The sequence below is a fragment of the Cylas formicarius genome, unplaced genomic scaffold, assembly GCF_029955315.1.
Source record: "Cylas formicarius isolate icCylForm1 unplaced genomic scaffold, icCylForm1.1 PGA_scaffold_3__17_contigs__length_32017465, whole genome shotgun sequence".
Classification (NCBI taxonomy): Eukaryota; Metazoa; Arthropoda; class Insecta; order Coleoptera; family Brentidae; genus Cylas; species Cylas formicarius.
The window spans coordinates 23,785,179-23,807,960 of NW_026844326.1; the positions used below are offsets into that span (position 1 = coordinate 23,785,179).

The 22,782-nt window shown below is 36.8% G+C and overlaps 1 protein-coding gene across 1 annotated transcript in view; it reads left to right on the forward strand.

The window, feature by feature from the left end:
• Positions 1-1,405: 1,405 nt before the first annotated feature.
• Positions 1,406-22,782, forward strand: part of LOC132699574 (uncharacterized) — a 430,959-nt gene continuing 409,582 nt past the window's right edge. Inside the window, exon 1 of the mRNA XM_060666367.1 lies at positions 1,406-1,550. The gene's annotated coding sequence lies outside the window, so the exon portion shown is untranslated. The remainder of the gene's footprint in view (positions 1,551-22,782) is intronic.

Below are 22,782 nucleotides of genomic sequence, written 5' to 3' on the forward strand. Positions count from 1 at the left end.
TACCTCTCCGAAAAAATAACTTTTAGAACAGACGTGAATAACTTGAATCTAAGATTTAAAGGGGTCATAGTTCCTCGTCACCGATCTGGTATATGTGAAGGATCCTTCAGTTACGACTTGGCTGAACTATACTATGACCTGCCCCATTCCGTTTAGAATGCGACAATAAATTCTTTTCTAAATAAACTAAAAACGTGGTTATATTCTAGAATTTAAACAGAAAAAAAATGAAAAAAAAAAACATTGAGAAGTTACAGAATGCAGGAAGAATCAAACCAATGTGCACTGCTAGAATTCTTTAAAAATTTGTGGTACTTACAGTACTTTAGCCTCGACTTTAGCTAATAGTTTTTTTATTTACAGAGGTAGGTTTAGGTTTTTCTTTCTGTTATTTAATTAAATGGATACTTAACGCAATTGTAAACATTAACTAAAATCATGCTGTGACGTATGTGTAAGGATAAGTGTAGAAATCAGCAAGCAGATACGTCTGGGCCCTGCACTCTTGCTTTTTCTTGTAATTTTCCTTGTCGAAATTACCCGAATAAAGTATATTATTATTATTATTATATTAATCTTACCGGCAGGTGATAAGCCCACTGCACATTGTTATGGGAATACAATTGAATTTGAGAATTTGCATTTTTGAATTTGAATTTGAAATTTGGGGTACGTGATGATGATTGGGGTCTTTTAGAGTTAGTGGCGGGTGTAGTAAAAACTCACAAGTCAGTTATAAACAGGAGTGCTAAAAGAATCCGTTGGCTCAATCGACACCAGAGTTTCATTACTCAACCACGGTTGAATATAATCTAAGGCTGAGTGTCAGTAGCTCCTTTATATTGTAAATGCGGCATCCTATCTAATGTATGTGTATTTTGTATAGAAAGACATCGCGTCGCTAATTGGGTTTGTCGTATGTGTAAATTGTTAGTAGTGTTAGAAATCAAGGCAGTTCATAGAGTGCCAATACCCTGATAGCGAAGGTCATTAAATTTCGTACGTTGATTTCTTTATGACTTTGGACCAGTGATTCTGTGATGGTAAAATTTAAACCGAAATGACGTCAAATGCTATTAAAGGGTACGGAAGAAAACATTTTTGAGCTTCGAGGACTGGTTTGGTGCACCAAGTGACCCAAAATTTGAAAAACAAAATGCACCACATCAACTAAAAATCAAAGAACCAAACGAATCATAAGCATCGAAGTTAGGGAGCTCCATTAATTCGGCGACCCGAACAATCTTAATCTTTTATCTATTATCAGCCGATACTATGTACTTTGTAGTTTGAACAAAACACGACGCGGAACGTAGCGCAGGCGTCCGTGTAGATCGTCGTAAAGGACGCCCGAATCTGGATTTCAGTTACAAGCGGCATCGCGACGCTATCGGCACGTCCATCCCACTCCTGAACGCTGCCGCGAGTACGTCGGACGTCCGAACGAACCCGACGTTTCGGTTCGGACATCGCGGATTGTTTGGGTTGCGCGTATTTTGCGACGTTTCGGTGCCGATCGTGCGACTTCAGAAACTACGACGCATCTACAGGTGAGACGCGGTTTTAGATTTTGTATTTTTCGCCCGTAAAAGGTTTGCGGTCGTCGTAAAACTTAATCCGGTAATTTTTCCGAAGTCGATGTGACGAATCAAAGAACGGGGGAGTAAAATTTCTACTTTTAAGGATAGCGTCGTAAAACGGTTTGCCGTTTACGACCCGCAACGTACAAAGTTGGCTCGTCGTAGATATGAGAGCTCGCCCGTAAAATTGGGTAAATTTGGAATTCGCTTGTTTTTCCCAATTTTCTTCTCGACTTTTCGCCGATAACGTTTAACCTTCAGACGAGAAACCGATACCGTTCTGAGAAGTACAAAAAAAAGTGACGCCTTATCGACGGTAGAGAAGTTTTCAAGACATCAAAAGACGGCGCCTTAATAACGTCCCCAATCGGAAAACCGCCTACGGAGGCGCATTCTTCGAAATTCGACATCAAAGGTAAAAGATAAACTTCCCTAATTGGTGTTCGCGGTACGGATTTTCTTCGTCGCTCCCCGTTCTTTATCTACGTAGGGAGATTTAATAAGGCTTGGGTAAAGTTTTGGCGATCGCCGAAAGAAACAAGTTCCCATGGAAATATCTCATGCTCATATCGTCGTAATTTTATTCAGATTCGCGGCACGGATCATAAATCAAAAAGAAAGGCACAAAAAAGGGCGGGTTTACACCGAAACTTCCGGATTACCCGGGTATATATGTACGCCGCGCCAGCGTAAGTAACTTTCCCGATTTTGCTGCGATTCGCATATTTCACCGATATGTTCCGCCTCGATCCATTAAACCCGATGTTCTCGTGATTCTGCATAGATTAAAACCCTTCCGAGGAAACGGCTCAATATTTTCCAAGCTGCGAATAATGTGCAGATCGTAAGAGGGATGAACGATATAATTCGGAAGATTTCTTAACATCGCTGATTTTTTTTTTTTGGTTTTCGAATTTCGATTCAATTCTTCGCTACAAAAAATAAAAAAGCGTTTTGAAAACTAAAAATATTAACTCACGACCACATAGAAATACTTGCAATACAGATTCGTTAATGCCTGTATCGATGTTGTCTCTTGAACTACGTTTTGTAGCTGCCTTACTCGATAGTCATTTTGAATAAGAAGGCGATTAAACTTAGCAACATTCTTCTTCACTTTCGACAACTAATGGTGACGTTACGATCCTCTCCGATAACTCGTATCGCTTTTTAAATTTATTCTCTTAAGAATGAAAATCCTTTATATCTTTAAATTGTATAACTTTAGTATCCCTTAAAATGGGGGTCGACTCAAGCAGGAATTACAATTTCGAACATAAACAATAAATTTCGAACTTCTATGTTGTGGGCAAACCTGTTAGTTCCTTTACATGAAGAGGTCATTCACCGAAAACATTGGACAAGAATAATTGTAAAATTGATAAGATTGATTAAAATGGGTTACACATCTGTTTGTTATGATGGTTAATACTCTCTGGAACAAAGCAAATTAAATATAAGTAGATATGAAGCGAAGTGACTAAAGAATTTATAAGTAACGTACACTTCACTGACATTAAGTGATAAATTATCTCTAAGATTTATGTCGCAATGAGAACACTGCAGGAGCGACTCGAATTCCACAGCAGAACCCACCTGACATGAAAAGAGAATATTAATAAGAATTGTATTCAGTGTTACAATATTGAACCAACTGCAAATTTTTAACACACTTTTAATGGCGATTATTACATAGAAATTTTACTCATGTATTATACCAAAGTAATTCATTTTCTTTTCTGTTGATTTACTCCTTCTTATTCTTATTCATATACAGTTTTGTTATGACAACATTGGGTTTAAAATGATTGCAATGAATTGAAATGAAATTAATCTTAAGCAAACTCGAGTCCGTGATATTAAATAGAGACATTTTTAAGTTTGTCCCATCAAGCCAAACATGCAAACGTTTTTTTCCAAACAGAGGCAAATGAAATCGGTCCGCTGGGAGTTTTAAGCTCTCCGTAATTTCCCATCAGTAAATTCGTGCTGTTCCCTTGAAAGTTTTCCCTAAACTTGGCGTACATAATTAAATGAAACGCAACGTCTACGTAAATCAACTAAACTCGGTTCGGTCGTTTTGTTTAAAATAAAAAAAAAGACAAAGCTAAATCCCGTCGAAAACAAAGCGAAAATTTTATTTTGCCCTTACCCGTCGGATTACGGGGCATTATCCGAAAATACCTTGATGATCTCTTTATTCCGGTTCACTTTTTGTGCCATTTTTGGACCCGGGCGACCCCCGGCAAAACTCCACAGCTTTTCACTCGAATCTAATTTAAATGTCGTTATTTATGCAAAGCAAATTCATCGACGCCGACGTATAAATAATTTTTCGATACTTTTTCATTCGACCGGAGTTAATCGCTACGCTTTTTTGACGCTTTGATGACGTCGACATATATTTCACGTCTCAAGTGGAATATGTTAATAAACCATTGACAATTCTCCAGACGTTTGGCGACAAAACTCTTCAAGAGAAGGATACTGTTGAATTTGGAAGTAATGGTTGAGCTGGATCTCATTGAAGATACATGTTACCCTACAATAATTTAAGTATAAGTTCGATGACGCAAACTTTCAGGCGCCTAAGTAACTAAAGCATGATTTTTAAGTTTAAGGAACGAATGTCATTTACATCAAAGATATCCATTGTTCCTGCTAGAAGACACTCTCTTGCTTTCTTAAATATATGTATATGTTATTTGGGCTTCTTAAAAAACTGCGGTTTTCATCAGTGCCAGCAATTTTTTACAGAATCCTCCTCCTCTCATAAGGTTAGTGCAATAATATGTTTTATCCACTCCTTATTCAAAAATTGCCAATTATTCACGAATGGAACTTTAAGATGTCGTCTTCGTTACTCACGCACGAATCAATGCGGTACATTTCCGATACTCTAGTCACGGTTTGGCAACCATCACGTATATGTGAACTCACAAGTCATTCGGTGAGTATATTGGTGCTGTTTTCCAAAAATGTACCCAAAAACGAAAAAGTATAGTACTCCAACATATCGACAAACTTCTTCAGTCACGCGTTTATCAAGCTCTCTCTTCGTTTGAGTCACATTAAATTCGTAACTAAACTGTTTTCCAATAAGAGGTGTATTTTGATATTCAAAGAAAAATGGTATTTTCTGAGATAAATGATCAGGATGTTCATTTAAAGAAGAAGGTATGCCGTTAATAATGGAAAACATCCAAATAGCCACGTCGGCTACACTTGCAGGACCATATCCTTTTTATGAAAATTTTCCATCACCACCCAAATTTGCAGCATTTTTCTAGTGAATTTTAATAACTTTGTTGTATCGTGCCATTTTTATCAATGGCGTACTTTCTACTTGTCAAATGTCGAAAAATTACAGCTTCCAAAGTGACACCTAACGAAAACTCTTTATATTATATTTATTTATAAATATTAAATTTACCTGTGTTCAATATTCTTTGGTTTGGTATACTACTTAGTTTAAGTTTATTAGTAATCATACATATTTCGTGTGTAATACAGCGTGTGTTGAATCCTGTGCAAATTATGCAAAACATGTGCGAGTCTAGTGTATCTTAGGAGATGCACCCGCCCAAATGTAGAAAACACTATTCTATTGAGACTAGGGAAGTTATAAACAATGCTTATTTGACTCTCATTGAAAGTGGTGCCAGCAAGCAAGCATATTTAGAAGAAACAGCCACATTGACGGAAATTACAACAACAACGTATGGAAAATTGTGAATAATCCCCTTTCAGCGAGGAAAAAAAGGAAAAAAGGAGGAGGCTTGAAAAAAATGAAACCCGTGTTAAATGTGGCAGAACTACCTTATGGGTTTTAGATTTTAAAAAATTGACAAAAGGCAAGTTTTAATGGAATCTTTTAGAATTCGGAAATGGCGACTGGAATATCTATAAAAAATAGGATTTACAGAGAACAACAAAGGCCAATTATTTACTTGGATGAAACCTGGTTCGACACTTATGATACCCCGGAAAAGGGTTGGGTTGACTCAACTGATAAGTGTAAAACAAACGCGCCATCAAAAAGAGGTAAAAGAATAACTGTTTTGCATGCTGGCTCTAAAGATTGGTTGGATTCCAAATGGACTTTCTCTGTCTGTGAAAAATATTAAATATTCTTCTCTGGATTACCATGAAGACACCACCGCTGATTTAAAAATTATTTGTATTTTTTTTTATATTTAAACATAAATATATACATAAATAAATAAATATTGTTTAGTATCTAAGCAAAGTACGGACCTGTTTGGCTATATTTCATGCTTACAGCTTACCCGGGTCTTTCCTTAATTCGTATCAGTTAGTCACTTTCTTATATCTATGAACAGACTTTACCTTCTGAAAGGGTCCAACAGTTTTATTTGTTTACACTGGCCAGATGTTGGTCCCTACTCAAGTTTCTACCACTTTAAAACCAGGAGACAGGAGAAAAAACATACGCCCATTGTCTTTGGTACATAATCCTACGTGTTATGATGCCCATGTTCTCATAAAACGTCTAAAAGCGTCTGGTTGAACTGGGTATCAGTTAAAATTAATAAAAAATGTCCCAATCGGTGTTCCGATATTAAATTACATAAATTACGAAACGACAAAAGTGGCTCGACTCGGGTCACACCAATACAAATAATGCCGCCGACATAAACTAATAGAATTAATAGAAACCGGGGGTGTCAAGTGCACACCCTGCCGTCGGAGCGCGCGGCGGCGTCGGCGGCAAAACACCCTTGTTCTGCATTGATATTCGACACAGATAGGGGCAATAAATTCGACGGAGCTTTTAATTTAAACCTGATGGATTTCCGGTATTAGAATTTTCGATTGTATGTTTCGCGGCAATGTCGCGCGGGCTCGACTGATCCTAACTACGGCCAGAGATGAAAGATTAAGTGTGGGAAAATATGCGGTCGTTTGGTTTTTAATTAAACCCCATAACGGGCCTTTCCGGGTGAAACGCGTAACGGCTTCGTTACGGACTTCGGGTTCTTCGTCGCCGAGAGGGCGTTTTTTTGAAGTCCATGTTGGAACGCGTTGTACCTCGTGTTTCTGCTTTGTAACATTGTTTTAATTTCTAGAATCTTTTTAAAGGACTCTTTTATGTAATAATAAAATTTTTGCTTTTAGTTTTCTGAATATAATGAGTTAAAGATGTCAAAAACGTGAGTGGCTATATGGTTTTCGTTTCACAAAGGGTATAACTGTCATATTATTAATTTCTGCTGTCGTATTGTCAAATCCACGGACCTACTTCGAGCCGCTATCAAATTATTGGAAGCTGCCTGTGAACCGAGTAGCCTATTCGAATTACAGCAGGTTTCAAGCCCGGATAAAAGAGGAGGGAAGCTCAGGTAAGGCTAGCGACCAGCCTGAGGGTACGAAAGTGCTCAAAGTTGGAAAAAAAGTTGACGACACGCCGCAGAAAAGGACCCGACTTTGGAAACCACTCAGGCTTGGTTGCTGGAACTTTACATGCATGAACAACAACAAAGCATACATATACATCAACTTGCTGAAACAATAAATTTCGAACTCAGCCTTTTGCACAACTGGTTTTGCATCAATAAATTAAAATTAAACGTAACTAAGACTAAATACATAATATTTGGTACTAAATACATCTGCAAATTATTCCTGGAAAGTAATTATCCAATATACATTGATAATCAGCCAGTGGAGTATACTAATCAAATGAAATATCTAGGCGTAATGCTTGATTCGCAACTTAATTTCTCCAAGCATGTTGACTTCATGTGTGCAAAGATTGACAAGAAGATAGATTTTCTCAGAAGAGTCTCTCAAAATCTTAGCCATTGGACTCGACTTCTTATATTCAATACTATAGTATACCCACATTTTGCTTATTGCAATTCACTTCTAATATCTTGTAACAAGTCAGAAGTACAAAGACTTCAAATCTTGCAAAGCAAAGATATGCGAACTATTTTATCTTGTTCCCGATACACTCCGGTGCGGCTTATGCTTGAATCGCTTAGTTGGCTCTCTATGTCCCAGACCATTGAAATATCTAACATTGTATTGATTTTTAAGATTCAACAGCAATTGCTACCCCCATACTTACAGGAATATTTAATTACAAGGTGCATGAAACATGCTTGTAATATCAGATCTAAAAACAACTTCGATATTCAGTTAACCAGAACAACACATATGCAAAAAAGTCTTTTCAATGATGGCCTGAGACTATTCAATATGCCGTCTTCCGATATGAAAAACTCACCCAATGTGCAGATTTTTCTAAAAAAATTGAAAAATATGTATCTGAACTTGAGCTAGATGTATACTACAAATTTTGCATTCTTTGTTGTTCTGTGAATATATAGTTAAGTAGTTAAGTATTATTATAATTATAATTGACCAATTAATGAAGAGGTAAATGTAACAAAAATGACACTCAATGATTGGGAACAATACTTCTGTCAACTCTACAGCCCTGACACATTGAGAAACAACAGCTTAGCGTCCCTCAGAAACCGTGGATCGTGGCTAAGGAGAGAATTGAACAAACAACAATGAAACTAAAAAACCGCACGTATGCTGGGGATGATGAAATATCTAACTAGTTGCTGCATTCCGGAGAAGCTGAACGTATTCTTTAATAAAATAATTAAGACCAACAAAGTACCAACTGAAAGGAAGCAAAAAAGACCCTGAAAATTATCAGGGAATCACGCTGTTAATCTCAATACTGAAGTTATTCACCAAAATTCTGTAAGATGAAATATCTTCTCGTGGGCTGGGTGAAGCACAACAGGGCTTTAGAAAAAATAGGTCAGCAATAGAGGCAATCTTTACAATCAGGCAGATTGTTGAAAGGTCTATAGAAGACAATAAAATAGCGTATATATGTTTTTTAGATCTCACAAAAGCATTTGACAGCGTAAGATTCCCTGATGTTGTGAGACTTCTCAAGAAAAGGGGCGTACAGCCAGACTTAATAAAAATCGTAGTTGAGTTAAATGCCGACAATATGACCCAAATTCAAGCAGAGGGCAGAAAAACGCTCAAAATACCCATGCAGACAGGAACAAGATAAGGCGACAGCTTGATCCCTATCCCTTTAAATCTGATTATGGATGAGTTAATACCTGAAGTGAAGAATATTGGAAAGGGATACCGACTAGGGAACAAAGAAATAAAGATAATCTGCTCTGCGGACGATGCCGTCTTGATATCGGTAGACTAAGACAACCTACAGAGAATGCTCTATAAGTTCGAAAACATTGCCTGCAAGTACAACATGGAGGTATCGGTAGCAAAATTTAAATCACTAACGATATCAAAAGAGCCCAGGAGGCCAAAAGGCCATATACAATGAACCTGTAAAGCAGGTCATGCATGAGTTTTAATTATCTCCCCGTCAGCGTCATGAGCAGTAGATATCTCCAAAAAGAAGTAAAATGCCAAACAATCAAGGCACCCTTAATAGCAGTGTACCTGCGAGATGTAATATGGAGAAACAAACATATGACCATAGAAGGTAAAAGTCGCATATATAAGACCTAGGCGAGGCCCGTTATGACATACGCTGTAAAAACAACAGCGGAAAACTCGACAACAAAAAGAATCATCCGAATCAGCAGAGGTGAGAACTCTTAGATCTATAACAGGCTACATACTGAGGGACCATTAAAGAAGCGGAGAAATCAGAGAACTTTGGTATTGTAGATGGTCCCGAAACAGAAGGCGCGAATGGAGAGATCAGGTTGAATGGATGGATGACCACAGACTGTCGAAAATTGCAAGCGATGGTCTCCCAAGATCGAGCAGAACTCCTGGACGTCCACCGCTACAATGGCATGAGAGCTGGAGCTCATCTTCCCAGCTACGTCTCTGACTGCAGGGTACAGGGCAAAAGCCTTACAAAAAGAAGAAGAAGAAGAAGAAGAAGAAGAAGAGAAGATAATATTAATCACATAGCAAGTCACATATTATTTTATTTAGAGACTAGATACTAGATAGAGACTCTGACTTCTTTAACAGTCGGGTGGTAGGTGAAGAAAGCTGTTCTTCAAAGTGTTGGAGGGAACATGAAAAATTAAGAATAACAGTTTTTAGTTGTTATCTAATATCGTATTGATCTCATTGCGTACAAGTTTGATGTTGGTTAGAAACGCCCTGTCCATAACACATAGGCGGGGATTGCCTAATATACGCCTAAGGTCGTTTCGACAATTGACCCGGAAACTTAAAAAAATCCAATTACCCTAAACAATCAAGATAAACCGTAGCCGAGTTTATCCCGGGACAATGGTCCCCCTGGGGGTCCGGGGGCGCCATTAGGAGGAGCGATGTCTCCCGAAGGATGACAACGCACCGAGTCGTCGGTTTTGTTTGTTTGTTTGTATTTCTAATACGCTGGGCTAATAAATAGACTGACCTGAAAGGTTGACGGAAAATTAATAGGCAGACGTCAGGCGGACCTTTATTAAATAACACTCGAACCCCAGGGCAAACATAGGCGGGATGCTTTCCTTGGGGACATTTGATATCACGAGTGGAGAGACGACAAAGCGATAGGTGCAGAGTTTTTTGATTTTCGCGACCTTTTCGTTGTCAATCTTGCTGCTCTTGGCTGAGCATTCTCCTCAAATGTCTAAAATTGTCCAATATTATAAAGTCAAAAACAATCTCGATATATTTGTATCCATCATCAACTGTGTGAACAGTTTGAATCTGACATTCTGCTATTATATTATATATTAACAAAAAAAAAGTTGATTCATTTGTTGAGCCTGGGTGGTCTGCTGATCAACTTTGTAGAACAAGGTGGGTTAAGTAGTTAACTAATTATCCAATTTCAATATGTTTATGGCAGTCTTGAGTTTGCTCTATATCATCCTGGGTTCCTGAATTGCGTCTTGTGTATTACTAAGATATAGTAATGGTAATGTGTGACAATTTCTTCAGCATCTGACTATAACCATAAATAATATTTTGTAACAGTCGGGCTCTAAAATAAGTAAACCGCTCTGGATAGAGAAAGGGAGAGGAAAAACAAAATCGAAATCATCCACGTCACAACCGAACCAAAGCTAAAATTATTCCATTCAGGCCTGGTATTTTTTCCCGGTTGTTCGGCATACAGCGAGGCAGGTCTACCGGCAAACCGGGCAAAAGAAAGGCTCGTGAAGGGGAGAGAGAACCCGTGACTGGGAACGAGAGGGGGAGAGAGAGAAAGGGAGAGCCGTGACGCGTTCAGTTGCCCATATCGGTTTTCCATTCCATTACTTTCGAATACGAGGCCTATTTAAATGCATAATCTATTTTTACGCGGCGCGTTTTACTACATTACACCGCGTTACACTTCACTTTATTGTCACCGTAAAAGGAAAATAAAATGTACACATTCGGTCCTATGGTGTTCCGGGGCAAAAGGGCGGACACCCGCCGAAAAATAAAATCCAAATTTTCGTTTTACTGCGTGAAATATAAGCTAAGGGTTAGTTTACGCTCCGTCTTTTATTTTGTCTTGCTCCCTCACTAGTTAGTGCTACTCGTGCTTCCCAAATCAGCACCAGAGGTCGTGTGCCATTCAGACGGAGTTCGTGAGGAAATAACTACTGATTCTTTGAATGTAGCGTATATTATTTTAAATATAAACTCTTTTTGGGACAGCCGTCTACGCCACTGGTAGCCCAATGGCGGTCGCTCAATCTCTTCGCATTCCTCGTATGACGTTTAAACATTTTACATGTATCGTTTGGTATTTCTCCCGGAAAATTTCGGCATGAATTTAACATGAGAACCGGGCGTGGATTTTCTATCTTCTCCGAATGAAAACTGGATTTTTTGGGATATTGTTACAGAGAATTTCCCGGGGACGCACGGCGTCGTCGCATTGTGTGCGTCTTTAGATTTCCGGAATGGAATTTTAACTCGATATCAAGGCGTTGTCGGTAGCGATGATGGAAGCCGTTGTCTAGCTCGAAGATTCCTTTGCAGGCCAGCGACGTTCAACAAATCTATTCAACATCTGCCGCGCACAACGCGCTTTTTAAAATACTCTAAAATACTATTTTTATAACAATGCGTAAAAGATTTTGTGTTGAACATCATGCCGAGGTATTTAGATATAAAGTAGTCAGTTGATCCTCCAACAATGCCGTTAATTAATCGCATATATCAGTAAACCAATAGTCTACATGATTTTTTCTATTTCTTTAATTCATTTGTTTAGGTATATTATAATAACGCATACCAAAATAACTAACCAAAACTTAAAACTCAGTATTTAAGTTGCAATAAATAATTCAAGTTTTGATACCCGGCTATTCCTTTTAAACGAAACTAAACATGCGGGAATGATCGTGACGTCATACCGCTGCTTTTCGATCGATACGGCGACATGTTATAGTATTATTTTCAGCTTATAGGCCGAGAATTATATTATTAAGTTTATTTTTGGATCGTGTGAAGGTATGTTCGTATTTAATTAATTCCAGTTATTACAATTACAATATTACAAATCGTGCCATCGTGTTCTGAGTACAACCTGTAAAACACCAGATAAACTGAAGAAGCAGAAGAGAAACTTTCGATGTTTTGTGTATAAGATGTCACCATAAGCATTAAGTAAATTATTAGATTGACTTTTTAGAAAATTGGCTTCGGTCATTTTCAAAACTTTCTTTTTGATACTAAACACAAGATAACAAAAGCAAGCGACAGGATCAAGACTAAATTCAAAAATTAAAACTAACGGGAAGAAGGCGTTGTCGTTGTCTAATGGCTTCTCTGTACCACCGTCCGGCTGGCGAGTAGTCTAACGAGTGAATTGACGTCACAATTTGCCACAACCAATGACAGCGCGTTTCAGAGGGGATTTAAATTTAAAAATTATTAATTGCTTGTATTTGTTACATAGAACTACAAAATTATTTCTTTTGTGAACTGTGGTTCTTTTCATAGTATAAACTTACTCTTATAAACAATTCACTATGTAAAAATATAATATACATTTATTCAATGATGAAATTATTTAAGAAAAAAAGAACACCGATAAGCGTATATATCAACGAAACAACCAGCCAATCAATCTATCGAGGGACCAGTAAAAGTTTTGAGAATTTCAGGTTTTAATTGAATTATTGCCATTACCAATGAATGATATTGTTGTGATTGTCGACATTGCACTGGCGGCAAGATGTTCGATTTCGTTCGGGAAAGTTCGGTCGACACAGTTATCGGACTGGGCGTCACACTATATGAGTCCAGCGAAATATAAAATATAGTGATATTAGTGGTGTAATAAAATTGCACTAACACGATTAATGAAAAAATCAATCTTCAATGACTCAGCCAATCAGTACAGGATGTATCAATTGTCAATCAAACTAAATAAAATTTCATGAAATGTTTCGGTTGAATAATCAATCAACCTTTTAATAAATGCACCAATCAATAAGTCGATAGATAACTCAATAAATATATCTTCAATCACTACGTCATTTATTCACACATATCAATCATTGAATCAATCAACCAACCAACCAATCGATCAATTAAACAATTAATCATCTATGACACAATCTAACAGTGCATCATTTAATCAATTTTCAACAAATAATCAGTCAAACCAATAAAAATTAATCAAATTACAAATAAATTACATATTTGTACTAAGTTTTTCGGGATAATCTGCTGTTTTTGATAAAAGGGACAAATTAAACCGTGCATTGGGCCAACGGATATTTGCGCACTGCATTTGTGTGTGTGTGTGTGAGTTAAAAATCATTATAACGTTAAACGAATTGGGAGGTTTTCGATTATCTGCGTCTGGTTTAATGATCTGTGTAGAACGGCGAGAGGCGTGAGGAGTGTTTTAGTTGGGACATGATTGGCGGCAAATGCAAAATCGATAATTTGACGAAATAACATTTACCCAGTTAAACTGATTAACCCCAAACCGATATACCCATTAAATTTACGCGCGCACGATTCCCAATATTATACGATGTTAATTGAAAAGAAAAGGCCCGGGATCATGGCTGCCAAATCTTAAAAATTTACAAGAACAATTCGTGCATTTTGTGTAAACGGTCTCTAAAATTATATAACCTAATTGAAAAGAAACTTCAGGAATTCAGCAAAACAGCCACTAAATTGTCTTCAATTTTATACTAAATTAAAATTTCAATTAAACTTTACATTAAAGTACAGGATAGGATACTAATATGGATGATTTATATTATAGTAAAGTAAAGTAAAGTAAAGTGCAGCAAAAAAATATAAAGTTTTCAATCCCTAGCGTCTTCATCATATGTGAATTTTTGAAATGACATTGTTCTTAAAAAAGGTTTTTTTGCAAAAAAAAAAACCCACCCATTTCCAAAATATTGAAAAGTCTATTTTGCTTTACTTTTCTTTTAAAACGAAGTACAAAAAAAAATATTGATCGTAATATTAATCGAAGGACTTGCCGTACCGAATATAGAAGGACAAATCCCCAAAGAGATAAAGCAAACGAAATCCAAAGATTGATTCGCCATTCCCGTTAATTACGCTCCCGGAACTGGAGAATTTAATTTGTTAAATGGAAAAATTATATTCGGAATATCGGTGCAATTAGCGGGAGAGGTTCTCCGAGACAAGTGCAAATGCTCAGTTCCGATAAACAATTCTTTGTTTTATGGTAAAACTATTTCCGTAGAGGAGATACACACCTCCACTCCTCGATCAGTTCACTCTATTCCGTAGATGATAAACAAATGTTTGTTAGATCTTTTTCTTATTTATTTTATTATTTCGAAAAATGCCAGCGGGAAAAAGAAGTATAAAATTATAATTGATTTCATGATTGATTAAAATTTTAATAGGTTGCCTGATTAATGATTGATCGATACTTTGGTTGATCAAATGATGCACTGTTATAGATTGATTTATTGTTCGGTCCATCCTTGAATAAATGTTTATTTTTAAGATTGATTGGCACTTGGTCGATCCTCCGATCTGTTGGTTAGTTGGTTTCTTGCGATGCATTTATTGATGGCTTGATCGATTAATTAATCAACTTCAAGAATTAAATCCTTAATGAATGATTTTTACTGTTCTGTATTAGTTCGGGATTGTCATAACTCAAAATTTATGGAAAAAAAAATAAAAAAATCGTCGCTTAGCGGGGCAAGTTCGTAGCGCTTAGCGTAAAGCAGCTTTGTATTTCATAAAGAAGCTGCTTCGTGCTTCCTTGTCCTAAGTGGAGACGCATTGTTTTTCTATCACGTTCTTGCAGATCACTATGGAACTTTTGCAAAATCGATGTAATTTTATTGTGCCCTGTATAAACTGTCTTCCACGTCTCGGCGATCTTCAAAGTTACGGCAAATTTTCGTAAATATATCAAAATTTGTACAAATAATTGCGATTTCCAATGATATTTTTTCAAATATCTCGCGCGTCCTGATAGACAAAACCTGAAGCTTTGTCTCGACACAGTGTTTCAATAAAATTACAATATATTTAACAATTTTTCGTTTATCGCCAATAATTTACCCAGAAAAACGGAAATGTTTAGTATTTTTTAGATTTCTTGCCCATGAACGACACACCCTGTATATAGTTCAAGCAATGTTCGAAAAAGGGGTTATAGCACTGGAGTAAATGGTTTTTAAGAAAATAATTCTTTTCTGAAACTACGCAGTGCGAGAAATTGCGATTTTCATATGGATTTTTTCCAATATCTCCAGCAGCATATGTGATAAAAGAGTTATAGCCAATTTTTCTTAAAAGAGGAACCCAATTTCCAATTTTTTGGGAATACCTGTATATTTTTGAAAAATTATTAACAGTAGAAGTTTATAGGCCAGAATCTTCTGCGCGCTTTGGTTTAATAATTTTTTGATATCATCAACGGTTTTCGAGATTTTTTTTTCCCTCAAACTTACAAACGCGGTTTTTAATTTTTTTAAAATCTTCTCTCTAATAATTTCCACATTAAAGACATTAAGCGTTCTATCAAAAAATACACTTCACCACAACCTTCCAATCGCAATGAGGCCGAAAGCAATCCTATACTTGCGACTGTGGCCCTTCCTTACATTCAAAACATCACTGACCACATATCAAGTTCTAAAGAAGTATAACGTCAAAACCAGATTTACCACTTGTCCAAAAATCTCTCGACATCTGCGGTCCGTCAAAGACAAAATTCGATTTGAGATGCCAGGAGTTCACAGCATTCCATGCATAAGCGGCAAAGAATACATTGGAGAGACCGGACGAAAAATATCAACTAGGCTCAAAGAACACGAAAGAGCCTTACGCCAAAGACAAATAAACTCATCAGCCGTTGCCGAACACACTCAGTTCTTCTACCAACGAAAAATCCGAGAGTCTATAGAAATTTATAAACAATCTAACAATCTTAATCGCGACTCAGGTCACCTGTCACCAATTTGGGAATCAGTCATCCGAGGCGGTGTTTATGCCCCTCATTAGCTCCCCCCTCAAACAATATATAAGCAGGTACAGAGTAAAATACGAGCCAGTTTCAGTCAAGCTCTGAAGATGCCAACAGGATGATTGGCGAAACGTCAGCAATTTCGACTCAGCATAAACCGACGCAGGTGGAATCCAGAAGTTTTGTAAAAAGTATAACATTAATTAAGGTTTTATTGTCATTTTTCGGTATATATAGTAGCAGGTAGTTTGAAAATATTACATTTGATAAAGACACGGTGTTGTCGGAACAATTATCATGTGAATATATATAATTTCGTGAAAGTCTGAACTTAGTTCTTGTTTATTTTGAAAAGTAAGCCCCCAAAAACAACTCATTTCTTTTTTGTGTGGTTTCAATAATAGCAACGTATAACAAATTGAAGTTTTATTCTACCTTTGGAATTTATCTACAATAGATATTTTGTTATTCTACTATCTGATCTATGATTTTTTCGGGAACGACCTTTCTACCTTCCAGCTCTTCTTAGGCCTTAGTATTTGCATGTATCGTTGTTTTTAACTAATTAGTGCACATAAAACCAACCAAAACTATTTGTTTCTGTCCATTCAGTCGACTTGCTAACAGTTTTCCCAATCTATTCGCCCTACCGCGTCGAAACCGGAACTAAATTCTTAACGAAAGGGGGTCGAGAGAGGGTGAAATTTATTTCTTTTCTTTTTTATCCGGTAAAAAGGAGAAATTTTCGCCCGATAATAAAATACACTGATTTTATAACGGCCGTGGGATAAAGTTTTGGTGAAAGTTTAAAAGTTTGTATACATTATTCACTCGATAAAAACGCAGGGGGAGAGAGAACTCGGGAGAAACTTGGCGAAAAGATAAAAAAAAACGACGAACAACTGCTAGCTGGAAAATATAAATTATTAGAGGCGGTGAGGGGCAAGGACGTGACGGGAATCGACAAAAGGTCTAGATGGGAATTTAACCTTCGTTGTTTTGGTGCAAAGTGGACGGCAGGCCCTAGGGAGTCGGAATTTTTAAAAGGGATCACCAACAATGAACGGGATGGGCTGACATTGAGAGTTTTTAATTAATTCCATCGCGAGTGTTGTTTTGCAAATTTACACAGCCAGGAAAGTAAAAGAAACTGGCATAAAAATAATTTTAGTAAAAGTCAAATTAAACGAATCTTCAAAATTCTTTCGTTTCTGAGATATAGCAAAAAAATTGTTCCGTAATAGATTTAGAGGGAATATTTTAAAAATCAAAAATTACACCATAAGCGCTTATAAAAATAAAAACTACTATCATATATGCAAATATTTTGAATTCCTCCTGCTTTGGGTGTTGATGAATCTAATTTGCTGATGTTTCGCCAATTATCCCTTTGGCTTCTTCAGATCTTAACTGAAACTGGCTCACATTCTATTCTGTACCTGCTTATATATTGTTTGAGGGGGAGGAACTAAAGGGGCATGAACATCGTCTCGGATGACTCATACCCATATTGGTAAAAAGTAAAGACCTGCGTCATGGTTGTCGGTGGAATAAAATCTGATGTTCTGTTTCGTGGTTATGTTTGGCAACTGCCGATGAGTTTATTTATAGTAATCTCAAGGCTCATTCATGCTCTTTGAGCACAGTTGATATTTTACGTCCGGTCTCTCCAATGTATTCTTTGCTGCATATGCGTGGAATGCTGTAAACTCCTGGGATCTTAAACGGAATTTTGTCTTTGACGGAGCGAAGATGTTGAGAGATTTTTGCACAAAGTAAATCTGGTTTTGACGTTATATTTTTTGAGAATTTTTGATATGTGGTCAGTGATGTTTTGAATGTAACTTGGCAAGTGTGGGCTTGCTTTCGAAGTCATTGTTTTTGGAAGGTTGTGGTGAGGTGTATTTTGTGATGGAACGCTGTTTAATTGGGGGTTCAGTGACTAGGGTTGAGATAGTTTTACGGCTCTGCAAACAAGAGAGTTGATAACCGATGATTTTTGGGTCTGACGGTGATGTGGCTGACTTTCTATTGATTACTCTAATTCAATGTTAAAATGAAAGTGAAAATCAGAGATAACATTGTATCATTCCGTTTGCCCTACGCATACAAACTAATACCTTAATGCATTGTCACATCACCATACGGCTCAAAGTCATCGGTTATTAACTCTCTTATTTACAGAGCCGTCACTGAATCCAGAATTAAAACACCTTACATCTGCTCTCCTTTCTAATAATTTCGACATTGGAGATATTAAGCTTTTCATGTCAAAATACACTTCACCACAACCTTACAAAGACCACGAGTCCGAAAGCAACCCCACATGAATGTTGTCCTTCCTTATATTCAAAACATCACTGGCCACATTACCACTTGTCCAAAAATCTTCGATCTGACAAAATTCCATTTGAGATAAAAGTTTAAAGCATTCCACGCAAAAATATCAACTAGGCTCAAAGAACATGAAATAACCTTGAGACTACGGCAAATAAACACATCAGCAGGTGCCGAACACAAACACGGAACGAATATAAAATTTTATTTGATAAAAGTAAAATGCTTGCATGTAGTCAATTCTTCTAACAGCGAAAACTCCGAGAATCTATAGAAATCTATAACCAACTAAACAATCTTAACCTCAACTCAGATCTTTACCTTTCATCAATATGTTTCAGTTAAGTCCCGAAGAAGCCAATAAGATGACTGGCGAAGTGTCAGCGAGTTCGACTCAATAATAACCGACGCAGAAGGAATCCAGAAGATTTGTGAATAGTATTACAGTACAATGTGGAATAAAAAATGCATTGGCACCTCCTGCGCAATTTATTATGACAGATACGAAAAATATCTGAAAGAAAAATGACGCGTTACGTCTCAAGTTTTCTAACATTGTGCAAAAATTTTAAATACAATATTGGCTTCAGGAGTCAGATTTCTTTCACTCATGCATTTATGCATAGCTTTTTGCCACTCTAGTTTTGGCCTGCCTCGTTTTCTTTTACCTGTTGGTTGCCAGTAGAGTATCCTTTTCGGCCATCGGGTATTTGACATTCTTTCCATGTGTCCGTAACAAGTAAGTTGTTTTTTCCCTATATCCTGCGTTATTGTGCCTTCTAATCCCATCCGCTGTTTTATGGCATCGTTTCTTATTCTTTCTCTTCGTGAAATGCGCATTGATCTTCTAATTGCATCCATCTCGACAGCCTCAACCCTTTTCTTATGTCTCTCGGAAATTCTCCATGTCTCTGATCCATATAGAAGGGTGCTTTTTACCATTGCTTCATAGATATTAAATCTCCGTTTCTTGGATATTTCTTTGCTCCATAGGATACCATTCAGAGCTCCTATTACTTTTTTGGCTTTGACTATTCGTTTTTCTATTTCTTTTGCATCTGTTCCAGTGTTGTCGAATGTGATGCCCAGATATTCATATTCCTGACATTGAAGGATTTCTTGGCCATTGCCTAATTCCAAATTTCTGAGTGAGTGAGTTCCCACACATAGATACTTTGTCTTTGCTATGTTGACTATCAAGCCCCATTCTTTATACTCCTCTATTAGTTTTCGACTCATATATTGCATATCATCTTCATCATTGGCTACTATGACTTGGTCGTCTGCAAACTGAAGAGTAAACAAGCATCCACCATCAATTTCTATTCCCATGCCCTGGACCTTTCTTTTCCATTTTTTTAGTGCCATTGCCACATATATTTTAAAAAGGGTGGGGGAGATACAGCATCCCCGACGTAGTCCTTTATTCACCATAAACTCCTCCGTAATGCCTTGGCCGACCCTTATTCTTGATTTTGATTCCCTATATAGTTCTTTAAGGGTTGCTATGTAGGTGTGATTAATATTGGATTGCTCTAAGATCCTCCATAGTTTTATTACTGGGATTGTGTCGTATGCTTTTTGTAAGTCAACAAATGTTAGGTGCGTTTCCAAGTTCCTGGCACTTCTCTTTTCTATAACTTGTTTTAGGGTAAACACATTATCAGTACATGATCTTCCTGCTCTGAAACCACATTGTTCTTTTTCCTCTTTCTCTTTATAGTCTTCCTCAATGAGATCACGTAAAATTCTGCCATACAGTCTGCTCATTGTGCTTGTAACCGAAATGCCCCTATAGTTATTGCAGTCCAGTTTATTTCGTTTTTTGTGAATAGAGGAGATAAGAGCCACTTTCCATTCCTTGGGATCGGGATGTCCATTCAAGCATTTATTAATAATAATGGTCAGATTTGTAAAAAGGTTGTGAGTTCCATATTTTAACATTTCGGAGTATATTCCTTCTGGGTCACTAGATTTGCCTGGTTTAAGATTCATAACAGCTTTTCCTATTGTTTGAAGTGTCTTGAAAATTCAGTTAAATATTCTGGTTTAGATTCCTGAAGTAGGTCTATGTAGTGTTTTAACCATTGTTCGGGTTTAATAAGTTGAATGCCGACCCTGTCTTTTTCGTGTTTCTTTACAGTAGATATAAATTTCCACACTTCTGAACATTTTCTTCCTCCAATATAGTTGTTAATCTTTTCACATTTCCTATCCCAAGATTCGTTTTTTGCCTTGTTAATCTGCACTCTTAGTTTCCTCTTTATGTATTTATATTCTTCAAGATCTTGTTCATTTCAGATATTTTTGTTTTTTTCCTTGAACCATCTCCCCATTCCACCAATGTTTTTTGTTGGTGCTGTTCTTTTTTATTCCTATTGCCTCTTGTGTAGCTTCTGTTAGACTCGTTATTATGTTTTCGTAGATTGCGTCAAACGCGTGTCCATCAGGACTGAGCAGTTTACTGTCGAGCCGTCTTTGATAAAGAAATACTGTGCTCTCATCCCTAAAACGGTCAAAGTTGTATTTTGGTGTAACAATTGTCTCCGCGGATGTCACGGTATTGTTTTGAACTCTCTGAAGGTTTCTAGTTTTTCGAAAATGAAGGCTTATCTTGGCTTTCACTAAGTAGTGATCTGATCCGCAGGTGCTCCCTGTTAGGCAATTTTTTTTTCTGTCGACTGATCACGTAGTCAATGATGGATTTAAGGTTTCGAGTAATGACGCGTTACGTCTCAATTTTTCTAACATTGTGCAAAAATTTTAAAAACAATTTTGCAGTAATGACATTTCAAACTATCAACTATCTATTGTTCTCTTTTGAGTATGTTATTTGGATGGTATTAGTTGGGTCTCTTCTCGGACATGATGGTTAAATCACCAACGCGCTTTTTTCGTTTGCAAATCTTTCAAAGGGCTCAATAACGCCCAGATATCGCCGTCGGAAGTCGTAAATAAATAATTAGGGGCCGCCACAATGCCCCTATTAAATGTTCTCATCATAATTTCGTTTATAATTTGATCGAAAACGCACTATATATATCAGGGTTAACGACTCAAATTCGGTCGTAAAACGGATTTATCCCGTTCCATCGTGATTTTTAACGTCCGGATTGTAAAACTGAATATAAAACGGTTATTTGTCGATGTTATTTAATTTTTCCGGGCCGTTAACGTCGAATGTTTTAACATTTCTTGTCGTCATCCAGGATCGAAGATGTAACGAAATGGTATTTTACGTGTGGAGCGGCGACGTGAGTAGTAGATAAAGGGAGGTTCTGCGACTATAGATATTTTATCGTCTTATTCTTCTGTCCAGCGTCAAATTTATGGCGTTTGATTTTACAAAGTGCCCAAACACACCTATTGATAGAAAATAATAATCTAATAGTAGTACAAAGTGCCATTTTACTAGAGTAGGCCTACAACTCGACTTAAAAACTAGGGAATCCGATAAAGCACTTTCGCGACGTAGAACATATTTTTTAAAATCCGGCTTAGTGTTGTACTATCGACAAATTATCACATTTTTATAAGAAATCTTTATTAACAATCTCAAATAAGCGTTAAGTGAAAAATATAAACATTACTTTTAAATATTAGTAATAAAATACAACAATAGCATTATTTACGATGTAAACAAGGTATTTCAAAATTATTTGTAATTTTAAGTTGAGTTTGTGATATATTTTTTGAACTTTTGAATTTTCTTAGCTACATTAATCTTATTCTTAACAGATTCCTTAATGCAGCCTCCAATCACTTGAGATGAAGTTTAATAACCACGTCGTTTGAATTGTATAACATCAGCACCTCGATTAGCAGGCAATGTCGCTAAACTGCGACGAAAACCATGTCCTGTGGATTCCTGTGGGTTGGGCAATTCTTAAAAAAGTAGCTATTTCGAAAAGAGATTTTGCTTACTGTATGTATTCCTACCACTTGACGATTACATTTTCCTTTATTGTACTAAATAAAGAGACTTGCATACTTGCACAATGTATTTTGCTAGGACAATTAGTTTTTGGGTACATTTTTGCAAAACAAAATAATACAAAATAGATACCGCCAGATTTACCAAAGTGGGTAATATTCCCGAAAACGTTCGATCGTTCTCATTTCACCCAACTCTCTTCTCAATAATATATAGTTATAGACCAATCAAGCGTGCGAAAGTTTTTTCTAACCAAAGCTTTGACCTTAGAGATTCAAATAGTTAGCTTTCTACATTCCTACCTAGATAGATGATGACTGATGATATCTAAAGTATTTGGCAGAGCAAACAACGCTTTTGTATTTGGCAATAAATTCATTTATGTTTGCAGTGTGATTCCAAAAGTCTTATTGTGATTAAATTATTTTTGTTTGCACTATAGGCTTTCAAAAATCTTTTAAGGGATTGAAAGTAGGGTGGGTTACTTTCGATGCCGTTAT